This window comes from Thalassophryne amazonica, chromosome 6, assembly GCF_902500255.1.
Source record: "Thalassophryne amazonica chromosome 6, fThaAma1.1, whole genome shotgun sequence".
In the NCBI taxonomy this organism is placed as follows: domain Eukaryota; kingdom Metazoa; phylum Chordata; class Actinopteri; order Batrachoidiformes; family Batrachoididae; genus Thalassophryne; species Thalassophryne amazonica.
Genome location: NC_047108.1, coordinates 122,670,968 through 122,682,305, shown reverse-complemented (window position 1 = coordinate 122,682,305; position 11,338 = coordinate 122,670,968).

Sequence of the window (11,338 nt, the reverse complement as noted above, 5' to 3'; positions counted from 1 at the left end):
CACCGGTGGCGGACGTTGTTAACCCGGGCCGCGACCGATCCGGTATGGGAATCGATTCTGAGTCTGCATAGTTGGGTTGGCTTGTTTTACGCCGGATGCCCTTCCTGAGTTACACATATATATATATATATATATATATATATATATATATATATATATATGTCTTATGTCTTGTACTGTTACAAGTATTATTATTATTATTGCTTATCCTTGCACAAGCTGTTTGATGAACATTTTCCTCTACTTGCACCCATCTTGTGTGTTTTTTAAGAGCTGACGTAACTTGTGAATTTCTCCTCTGTGAGATCAATAAAGTTTATCTTATCTTATCTTAAAACTGGAGTGTTTCCTTGTGAAAACAACTCACTCCAGGAACCAAAATGTCATGGAAAAAGAGAAATATTAGGGTGACAGGAGAACAGCACCACCTAAAGCAGAGCAGCCTCTATCCCCTGATTTGAATTACATGGTGGCACAATTTAAGGTTTGGAATCCACCCTCCCAATAAGAGGTGAAATCAAGAGTTTGAAGTGTTCAAAACTTACCCATAATTGTAAATTTGTCAATATACACCAGCAGCCACTTTATTAGGTACACCTGTTCAATTGCTTATTACACAAATAGCTAATCAGCCAAGCACATGGCAAGTGCTGAAGTTCAATTGATCATCAGAATGGGGAAGAAAGAGGATTTAAGTGACTTTGAACATGTTGTGGTTGTTCGTTGTCAGACGGGGCTGGTCTGAGTATTTCAGAAACTGCTGATCTATGGGATTTCATGCACACCCTCTAGGGTCCAAAAAAGAGAAGATATCCAGTAAGCGGTAGTTTGTGTGGAGGAAAATGCCTTGTTGAGGGAGAGGAGAATGGGCAGACTGGTCAATGGGCAACTGTGTGATGCCATCATGTCAGTATGGACCAGCATCTCTCAGGAATGTTTCCAACAACTTGTTGAATCTATGCCATGAATAATTATGGATTTCTGAAGGCAAACGGGGGTCTAACCCAGTACTAGCAAGGTGTACCTAATAACGTGGCTGGTGAGTGTATTTTCCATTTCATGCCTGGAAAATCTTGTAATATGATTTCAGACACCCCTAAAGTGGGCTGTATCATTTCTTAATGTTGGCTGAATGTCTCCTCCACCTGCCTCGCTAGTTGGCAGAAGCATGGAGAACCTTCTTTTCTACTAAGTATTTGTACATATTTGCATGAAAAAATACCATGAAGAGTATAATTTGTCAGTGAAGGTAAAGTCTTTTCCTCCCTCCCAATGTGAACTGTATGGTTGGAAAGATGCAAGAGACCGAGATGAACCACAGTGACTTAAGTTTTAAACAGGGTCTAATTCTGGAATAATTGTCAATTTGAAATACAGTATAATAACAGATTGTTAGGGATGAACGCTTTGAAAATAAACCATCAGCTATGTATGAAATATTTTGAAGATGAAACTATTGTGTGACCGCTGAGAATACCGTAGTAATGTTGATGCCCAGGTCTTGTCCAGATAGTAAGAATTTGTGAAAAGACAGACACATAAAGAGCCCATGATAAGTACCAAGAGAGGTTGTTTGAATATAAATAGTGTTTTCAAACCAAAGTCAAATAGCATTTGTAGTTGTTACACTGAGTGCAGTAGTTGTCTTGCCAGAAGATACAAGAGAGGCATTTATAACAGTCACCAAAGAGCCTGCTGCTGTATCTCCATCTGAAAATACATCTTAAAGGACATGTCGCACTGACATCAGAACAATTTAGATTTAGGCTGTTAGTGACCATCTGTGATCCATGGGATTACTTGTGCACTTCTGTGACTGTTTCAAGTATACGCATTCGCACAAAACAGCTACCGAGACGTCTGAAAACAAAGTACTTGTGATTATTCGTGTGTTTCCAACAGGTGACATCATTACTAGAAGTGTCCCAGTGTGTGCTTCAATTGAATCTATCTGTATGTTAAGAATGGAGGCACAGATTAATTCCAAAGTTTACACAAGTGTGATGTCGTGTTATGACGACTCGTTTTTAAGTGATAACTGTTTTAAGTGATAACTGCAGTCACGGTAAAAGAAGGAGCTGTGAGAAGGGTTTTTTTTTTTTTGCACCTGCGGCAATTAGTCATAAACGCAGCCTGTTAAAACGTTGATAAGTGTTGTATATAACTATGAAAGATCTATATATATATATATTATATATCTATATATATATATATATATATATATATAATATATATATATATATATATATATATATATATATATATATATATATATATATATATATATATATGTGTGTGTGTCATCATGTTGCATCATGAGATGTCCAAGTCCATTAAGTGGCAATAAACAGCTGATTAACATCGGGTTAAAACAGCATAACAGCCGTTTTAACCCACATGTCAGCTGTTTTTTAGGGGATTATTCAACATTAATTCTCTTTTAAAAGTTCCTGATAGAGATTGACAGTTTTTATGACATTTGAGAGAGTCTACGAGCTTAATACTGCTGATATAGTGTTCAATTTAGCCAGATGTCCGTGTAAATTGGGGTTTAAAACACCTGCCACACACACACACACACACACACACACACACACATACAATTCAATCAATTCAATTCAATCAATTTTTTTATATAGCGCCAAATCACAACAAACAGTTGCCCCAAGGCGCTTTATATTGTAAGGCAAGGCCATACAATAATTATGTAAACCCCAACGGTCAAAACGACCCCCTGTGAGCAAGCACTTGGCTACAGTGGGAAGGAAAAACTCCCTTTTAACAGGAAGAAACCTCCAGCAGAACCAGGCTCAGGGAGGGGCAGTCTTCTGCTGGGACTGGTTGGGGCTGAGGGAGAGAACCAGGAAAAGACATGCTGTGGAGGGGAGCAGAGATCGATCACTAATGATTAAATGCAGAGTGGGCATACAGAGCAAAAGAGAAAGAAACCGTGCATCATGGGAAACCCCCCAGCGTCTACGTCTATAGCAGCATAACTAAGGGATGGTTCAGGGTCACCTGATTCAGCCCTAACTATAAGCTTTAGCAAAAAGGAAAGTTTTAAGCCTAAGCTTAAAAGTAGAGAGGGTGTCTGTCTCCCTGATCTGAATTGGGAGCTGGTTCCACAGGAGAGGAGCCTGAAAGCTGAAGGCTCTGCCTCCCATTCTACTCTTACAAACCCTAGGAACTACAAGTAAGCCTGCAGTCTGAGAGCAAAGCGCTCTATTGGGGTGATACACACACACAAAGTTAAAAAAGTACTTTCATTGAAAGAATACAAGCAAAATGTTGTGTGTTGGGGGTTTGGCTGGACATTTTGGTGTTCTTTTCTTTGCTCTCCAGGTGGTATGCCAAACTGGTTTTTGTCTGTGGAGAAGGTGCTGGCAGAAGAGGTCCTTCACCCTCATCAGCATTATTAGCTGCACCTGTGGAGGATGTTCACGTGCAGGCCTACTGACTCGCAGCACCTGTGGATGATGCTCATGTGCAACTTAAAGACTTTCAGCTGAAGCAGATAATGAGATGGCGTTCTGCATTTAAGCCATGAGTGGTTCAAGCAGAATTGCCGGGAACTCGACCTTGTGATGTTCGTTTGTGAGACGCTGAGGACCGCGCCAGGGTTTGACACATCGTGCCTGTGAAGGAGGACGGGTGAGGGACACATGCTGTCAGCACACATCAGAGGTGATTATTGTCTGAATAAGTGTTAACAATAATTTGGTATTTTGTTACGCAGTATATTTGAATATTGATGAGAATTGTGCAGCTCGCGTCTCACTGCCGTGGCGTACGGACTGATGATCCTCCACCTGTTGTGAGAAGCTGCTCATTTACATAAAGCTTAAATTCAGACCTGAATGTGTTGCTGATAGTGTGTGCCTTTGAAGGATATTTGTTGTAGCTGTTGACTTACCTCACCTTTTCCATCCTTCAGAGTCAGTTTGTCGTATCCACCTGGGGGGTGTTCGGCGGTGAGTCTGGGTCCAGAAGCGCCGAGCTGTGATCCATTTGGGCGCTGGAGAGCGCGCCGTCCTTCACCTCGCCAGACAAACGCACATTTATGTTGTACACCAATTATTGCACAGGAGAAAAATAAAATTGTTTTGTTTTGGAACAGCTTTACTTAGCGTTATTTAGCGCTGGGTTCGGTCAGACGTTGGTCCGCTCCTCAACCTGCGTCTGCACATAACAGTAGTTCCCGGCCATTCCAAAATGGACCCAGCGGCAGAAGTGGTTCCTTTTGCTGAAAAAGTTCAAGAATACTTGGAGAAGATATGGGAGCAGTTACGGCCTCTCGCAAATCAAATTAAACAAACAGATGCTACGGAGCTTGCAGCGCAAGCCGTTCTGCTTCCTGCTGCTCCATCTGCGGCACTATCGATACCGGTGCAGATAACTCCGTCACCCAAGGGGAGGCGGAGTGCAGCGGATTATTCCGTGGATTTCCGAATTTTGTCTGCTCAGTCCGGTTGGGATGCCGCAGCTTTGAGAGGAGTGTTTGTGGATGAATTGTACAATTCATTAAAAGACGAGCTAGCAGTCCGTGACGAACCAAAACATTTAGATGAGCTAATATCTTTGGCTATTCGTCTAGATGATCGGATAAAGGAGCGTGGACGCGAGAGAGGGCGGACATCAGAGCGGGTCTTTTCGTCTCGGGGCTTTCCCCGACACAGATCAGGGCTGCCTCTTCTTCGCCCCACAGAGACTCCTCCGACGGGACCTCTGGCTCCTCTTGCGGATGAGCCCATGCAGCTCGGACGAGCTGAAGCCGCCATATTGCCCCGGTCACATAAGCGTCAAGAAAGATAACAATGACGTATCTCCAGGTGTTCTTAGACAGGCATAATAATGGACACACACACAAAAAAAAAGGGGCAGATCTTTGGTTGTTTAGTTATTTGGGCTGTTTTTGTTTTCATGTAAGGGGTTATAAATTGTTTGGGGATTTAGAGGCGGTTCTGGTGGAGTGAACGACTGGCAGTTCGGAGCTCGGCTGGACTCAGGTAATTGTTTGTTTTCATTATTTGGACTTAGGTAATTTTTGTTTGAGGATTGGGTCGTTTTGTTTTGTTGTTTTTATTTCCCTGTTTCCCTACCCCAACCTCACATTGCTCTGAGACCGTTTGTCTTTTGGGTTGTGGGGTGGTGCAGGTTGGTCACGCTGAGCGTTTCTCAGAAGACCTCTGCACCTAGGGGGGGGTTGTCAGGGGCGTTTTTTTGGGTTTGGTTAGGGCCCGGTTCCTCTCCAGCCCCGGTGGGCCTTTGACCATTCGTCATTGGTGTTACCGGGGTGTGGTGCAGCGGGAACATACCTCAGTCGGAGTGGTGGGCCGATCTGTTGCCGTTCGCCATTTCGGTAGTTCCACCCCTCCCGATGGGCTGGTGGTATGGTCGGGTAGGGGCACCGGACGTATTTCCGGTTTTCTGCTGCGCTTCGGGATGGGACCGGGTTAGTTTTTCCTGTTTCCTTCCCAAGCTTAGTAGTTTTGTGCCGTTCACCAAAATTGAGCTAACGATAGGCTCTGGGAGTGATCTGGGGTCTTTCGGGGTGCTGGGGGGGGGTAACAGGGTTTGACAGTTGTTTTATTTTGCCCCCGGGGTGTTTTAATGAAGTCCGCCGGGGGTTGGATTTTGTGTTATGTTTCCTTACAGGTTCCACCTCCAGGGTTGATGGGACGGTCCTCTGGGGGGGAATTGGCTTATGGGGCCGACTAGCCAAGTGTGGCCGGGTCTGGGGTTCCTGGGTTGTGGGGAGGGTGCCTCCGGGGTTGATGGTACGGTCCTCGGGGGGCGCTGTTGCTCCATGTGTACCTGGGGACCTCTGTGGGATTCCGGCTTTGGCTGTTTCTCCTGGAACTGGCGGTAATGGTCTTCTGGGGGTGTTGGCTCTGCAAGTCGTTCTGGGGGGGTTGTTTGTGTTTTCTTTGTGAATTTATGTTGGTATTGTGTTGTTGGGGCTGTGTTGGGTTGTTGGATTTGGGTGTTTTTCTTTCTTCCCGGGGTTGGATGGGACGGTCCCCTGGGGAGGGTTTGGGTGGGTTTTGTGTTTTTCTTGTATGTGGGTTGTATATGGGACTTTTTGGGGTTTTTTGTTGATGCCAGCCGGCCTTCCAGCCGCGGTGCCCTGTCCTGCTGTCTGCGGTGGACCTTGGGAGCGTTACGCCGTCTGCTTCCTGACGTGGACCCCGGAGGGAGGTGCTGATCTCGGGCCTGGTCTGTTCGGTCGCCGGGAGGCTTCCCGTTGATGGGGGGGTACTGTTATGTGTTGGGGGTTTGGCTGGACATTTTGGTGTTGTTTTCTTTTCTTTGCTCTCCAGGTGGTATGCAAACTGGTTTTTGTCTGTGGAGAAGGTGCTGGCAGAAGAGTCCTTCACCCTCATCAGCATTATTAGCTGCACCTGTGGAGAATGTTCACGTGCAGGCCTACTGACTCGCAGCACCTGTGGATGATGCTCATGTGCAAACTTAAAGACTTTCAGCTGAAGCAGATAATGAGATGGCGTTCTGCATTTAAGCCATGAGTGGTTCAAGCAGAATTGCCGGGAACTTGACCTTGTGACGTTCGTTTGTGAGATGCTAAGGACCCGCGCCAGGGTTGACACATCGTGCCTGTGAAGGAGGACGGGTGAGGGACACATGCTGTCAGCACACATCAGAGGTGATTATTGTCTGAATAAGTGTTAACAGTAATTTGGTATTTTGTTACGCAGTATATTTGAATATTGATGAGAATTGTGCAGCTCGCTTCTCACTGCCGTGGCGTACGGAATGATGATCCTCCTCCTGTTGTGAGAAGCTGCTCATTTACATAAAGCTTAAATTCAGACCTGAATGTGTTGCTGATAGTGTGTGCCTTTGAAGGATATTTGTTGTAGCTGTTGACTTACCTCACCTTTTCCATCCTTCAGAGTCAGATTGTCGTATCCACCTGGAGGGTGTTCGGCGGTGAGTCTGGGTCCAGAAGCGCCGAGCTGTGATCCATTTGGGCGCTGGAGAGCACGCCGTCCTTCACCTCGCCAGACAAATGCACATTTATGTTGTACACCAATTACTGCACAGGAGAAAAATAAAATTGTTTTGTTTTTGGAACCGCTTTCTGGTTATTTAGCGCTGGGTTCGGTCAGACGTTGGTCCGCTCCTCAACCTGCGTCTGCACATAACACAAAAAATTAAAAAATAATAACATTCCATTCACCCCAGTGTAAAGGTTTCCAAATAAGTCCACAACAAAGACAAGCCTTCACGCTCGCACGTGATCACAATTGCGATCCCCAGCCATGGAACGGTCCACTTGTCTTCAGTCACTCGGATCCACAGCCAGAGAGCCATTTTCAAGTTCCACTCGGCCAGAGAATAATGTCCAGATCCACTTGCTCTCAGGTTCTGATTGGACATTATGCGCAGCTCTGCCTTGCATCTTCTGAGTTTTTCCAATACATGACATACATTGGTGTGTCCAGGCATGTCCGTGATCACAGCAGCAGTAAAACCAGCAGCTGTGACAAACAGCAGCATCACCACACTTTAAGTTCCAAAATCCAACAGACTCTGAAAAAGTTAAGAGTTTTGGGGTGAAGTGTGTTGTCTCCTCTGTAAATCTGAGCCGCTGAATTAAAAAAAAAAAAGCTCCAAAACCTTGTTATCGGACATTCATTTCTGTCTATCTGTCTCTGGCTGGGATGTTTCTGTTTTGCTATTAACTATGTCACACGCAGAGAAATGCCGAGAATTGGCGAGTGAGATGTTTTCCAGAAATGCACCTGTTTCCTCGCTTTGTGAGAGGAATAAAAAACATCAGAACCCACTAATTATGAGCACATGTGTGCAGAAAGACTTACAGTGATGAGTATTTTGATGTTGTGTTGCTAACTGGGATGTTAAAACACATGCGACATGTCCTTTAATGTCTTTAAGCTATGCGATATGAAGAAAAACAAATCCTGCTATGTTACTTCACCTCCAATTACTTTAGCTTGTTTGATTTTGTGGTGACACTTTCATTTTAGCCACACATTTCTATTAACTTAGCTAGCAGGGTTGTGTAATAAAACCCTTACAAAAGTTTGCCTTTCTGAAGAATAAACTGTGCCAAAACCAGATTCTTATTTTATTTTTTTACATCATTTGTTGGAAAACACTGAATAACATAATTCCATTCCTTTACACCTGAGAAGTGACCACAGCTAATATGCTAGCTGCTGTGAACTTTGTGTTTCTCCTTTCTGAGCATTTTATTACAAATATTTGTAAGTTGTTAGTTGTACTAAAAGACCATGAAAGAAGTTGGTGCTCCAGTATTTACACGAAGTGAAATTTTAGTGTTGTTTAATTTATATATTAGCAGCATTGATACTGTTAGGTTCTTTTATGTGGTAAGTGATCTTAAAAACAACTGGACAGGAAACGGACTTCAAAGTTTAGATGCATTGAAAGGTGCCGACACTGAAACAGAGAGTCATCTGCAGCGCTGGGGTCTTTGAACAGATCACATGCAACATCTAGAACAAAGAGCCCAGATTTCCTCTCTACGCTGACTTTTATTTCTATGCCTAGGCCACTGCATGTGGGTAGTCCTTAGCCTGTCGTGAATCAGTGGCTATGTGATTGGCTGCAAAAGTTAAGTAGGCGGTTATAGGTGGGTGTCATGCTCATGTTGCATTCAAGGCGGTATGTAAAAACTTTATAGTGTATGTCTGCGTGTCTCGCAACAAATCAGTGTTCCATCATGTTAATTCTTTTCCAAATGGATGTGAATACTTTGGTTTTATCAATTAGACATCTATAAAAAGATCAGATGGTTTTATCAATTAGACAGCTATAAAAAGATCAGATAGTCGTGCCAAATACAAGGACATTTTGGATGTGCGTCAGCCATTTTAAAAAGCAGTTAGGTTATGATCAGATAGTTACAAGGACATTTTGGATGTACATCGGCCATTTTGTAATATGCATCATGGAACACTCTGACAGCACTAATTAGCTTGGCGATGTTAACTTCACTGATGGTGCCACATTTACCGAGGCAAATGCCAGTCATAGTTTTTAATATGTGCACCCACTCCACCTGTTATGAATACTACCACCAAGACCACAAACGTGTGTTATTTACATTCCCAAGCCATAGCCTTAGCTTGTTAGGTAACCATGAGATCAGGGGCAGGGGGAGTGTAGGCTTCATGTGTCCCACATCAGTCTTGCTCCACCTCATTATGGATTATGAATTGGCCTGAAGTTATGCGGAGTCAGGTCCTGACAAAAAGGCAACATTTACCCAATGGTCAGATTAACTACAAATGAGGGAGGTGAGCAGTTGGTGTGTGTGGCCTGAAGGGTCTTGCTGGGATCTAGCCAGCTTGTAAATACTTTACATTACTGTGCAAAGGACGGGGAAACCTGACACTGTCAATCAGATTTTTCTCCATGCTTAACTGCTTAATGGAACCAAAGTTTGCTTGATTTGTTTCAGTCCAGAGTCTTCCACAGTGATGTTCCTCTCTCACCAGTTAGCATGCTAACAACTGGGTAGGATGTCTTGAAAATCACTTCAGAGGTATTATCTTGTTACAAAAACAGCATTTTTAGATTACAGTGTTTCTCTCTAACTTTTACAAAATAGGGGAAAAGCAATAGATTTATACAGTGATTTAAGAGTGTATCTTGGAGCATTTTGTTCGAGTGAGCAACCAGCTGACCTCATGCTACCATCACTCGGTATTTGCATGAAATAGACTTCCTGTCTATTTTGGCCTTGTCTATCTGGTAGTGACCACTCATCTCTTGTTGCTGTGAAACTCGCACTCGGATTAAAAATGAATAGCAGCTTGTCGCTTTGACACTGTTGCTCATAGTTAATCTGACTGTAGAGTTCGTCGCCCCATAAGAAGTACAACAAGATGTCCATAACTGAGGCCCTGGAAACTGCCAAACAAAGGCTCACAGCTCTGGCTACTCAGCTGAAGAGATACTTTATTATATATATACGGTCTATTGTTGCACAAGTCCACATCATCAAGCTTCCAGGTGCAGCGGGGCTCCACAAATGTTGACGCTGAGTCCCAATACCGCAGTGTGTTTTGTGCATAACTGGCCTCCTGTGTTTGGTACAACTGTAACTGTTAAGCAGTAATATTGCTCGGCCCAACAGACTGTTGCAGTTGTTTGTCATTATCTGACCAGTCATTTTAACAACCATGTTCTGTGAAAATGGTTGACATAACCAGATTAAATAAATACAGCATTTAATTTTTAGTGTATAGTGTCCTTCACCATTTTTAAGGTCTGGACTAATGCCAGCAGAACTGTTCCAAGTGCTTGGCATTGGCATAGACCCAAAATGGGTCTCGGGACAAAATGGACAGCTATAAATTTATCACCTTAAAAATTAATAAGGCAATGTGGATTTATCAGTTTAACGGTTTGATTTAAGGATGCTATTTTGCACGAGAGCAATTATGAAGGAGAGTCCCTTTTTTAACAGCCCTAATCATTAAAACAGCTGATATTCAATTCACTCAAGGAAGTATTGAACTTTCAGGATTGCTTTGTTTATGATGACTATGATGACAAATAAAAAAAGACAACAAATTTTTTTTTTAAATGACAACAACAACAAAAAAATAAAAATAATAATAATTATTATTATTAGTAGTAGTAGTAGTAGTAGTAACAAATCAAAATGAAAAAAAAATTGAGAAAAAGAAATTTGAGGAATTTCTTTTGGGATGCCCTTCACTGTTTAAGCAGTTTATACCAAATCCTTGCAGATACAAGATATGATAAGCTTGTCACTTATACAGAGTCATTATTTTGCTGTCAGGAGCTTCCCTCACTCGTCCACGTTGTGTAGCATCACTGTTTTTAAGTGATCATGACCTAAACAAAATTACAAAAAATACCACACTGCTTCTTTTTATAACTGACCAATTTTAAATTAATTTTGAGAGATATTCAGTGATGATAGGATAAATAAATGGCTGTAAAAGTGATTGTTTAGATGTGTTATATTCAAGGCCAAAAATAAAAACCAAAATAATCTGCACAGCCACAGCACTCCAGCACAAAAAGAGGCTGCATTTAACAAAAAACAAATGTGATGTTTCGGGCACCAGCCCTTCATCAGACAATCTGCTCAATGTGGCACACCTGTTTCGGGAGTAATCCTCCTCTATCACCTCAATATAGGCAGGAGTCAAAAAACGGAGTGCAGCGTAAAAAAAAATGCAAATAATACAACAAAGACACGCACATCCAAAACATATAAAAAGGCGTGCAGGACCAAAAAACAAAAAATAAAATAAAATAAAATAAAATAAAAACCAAAATGATCCTTCACCTT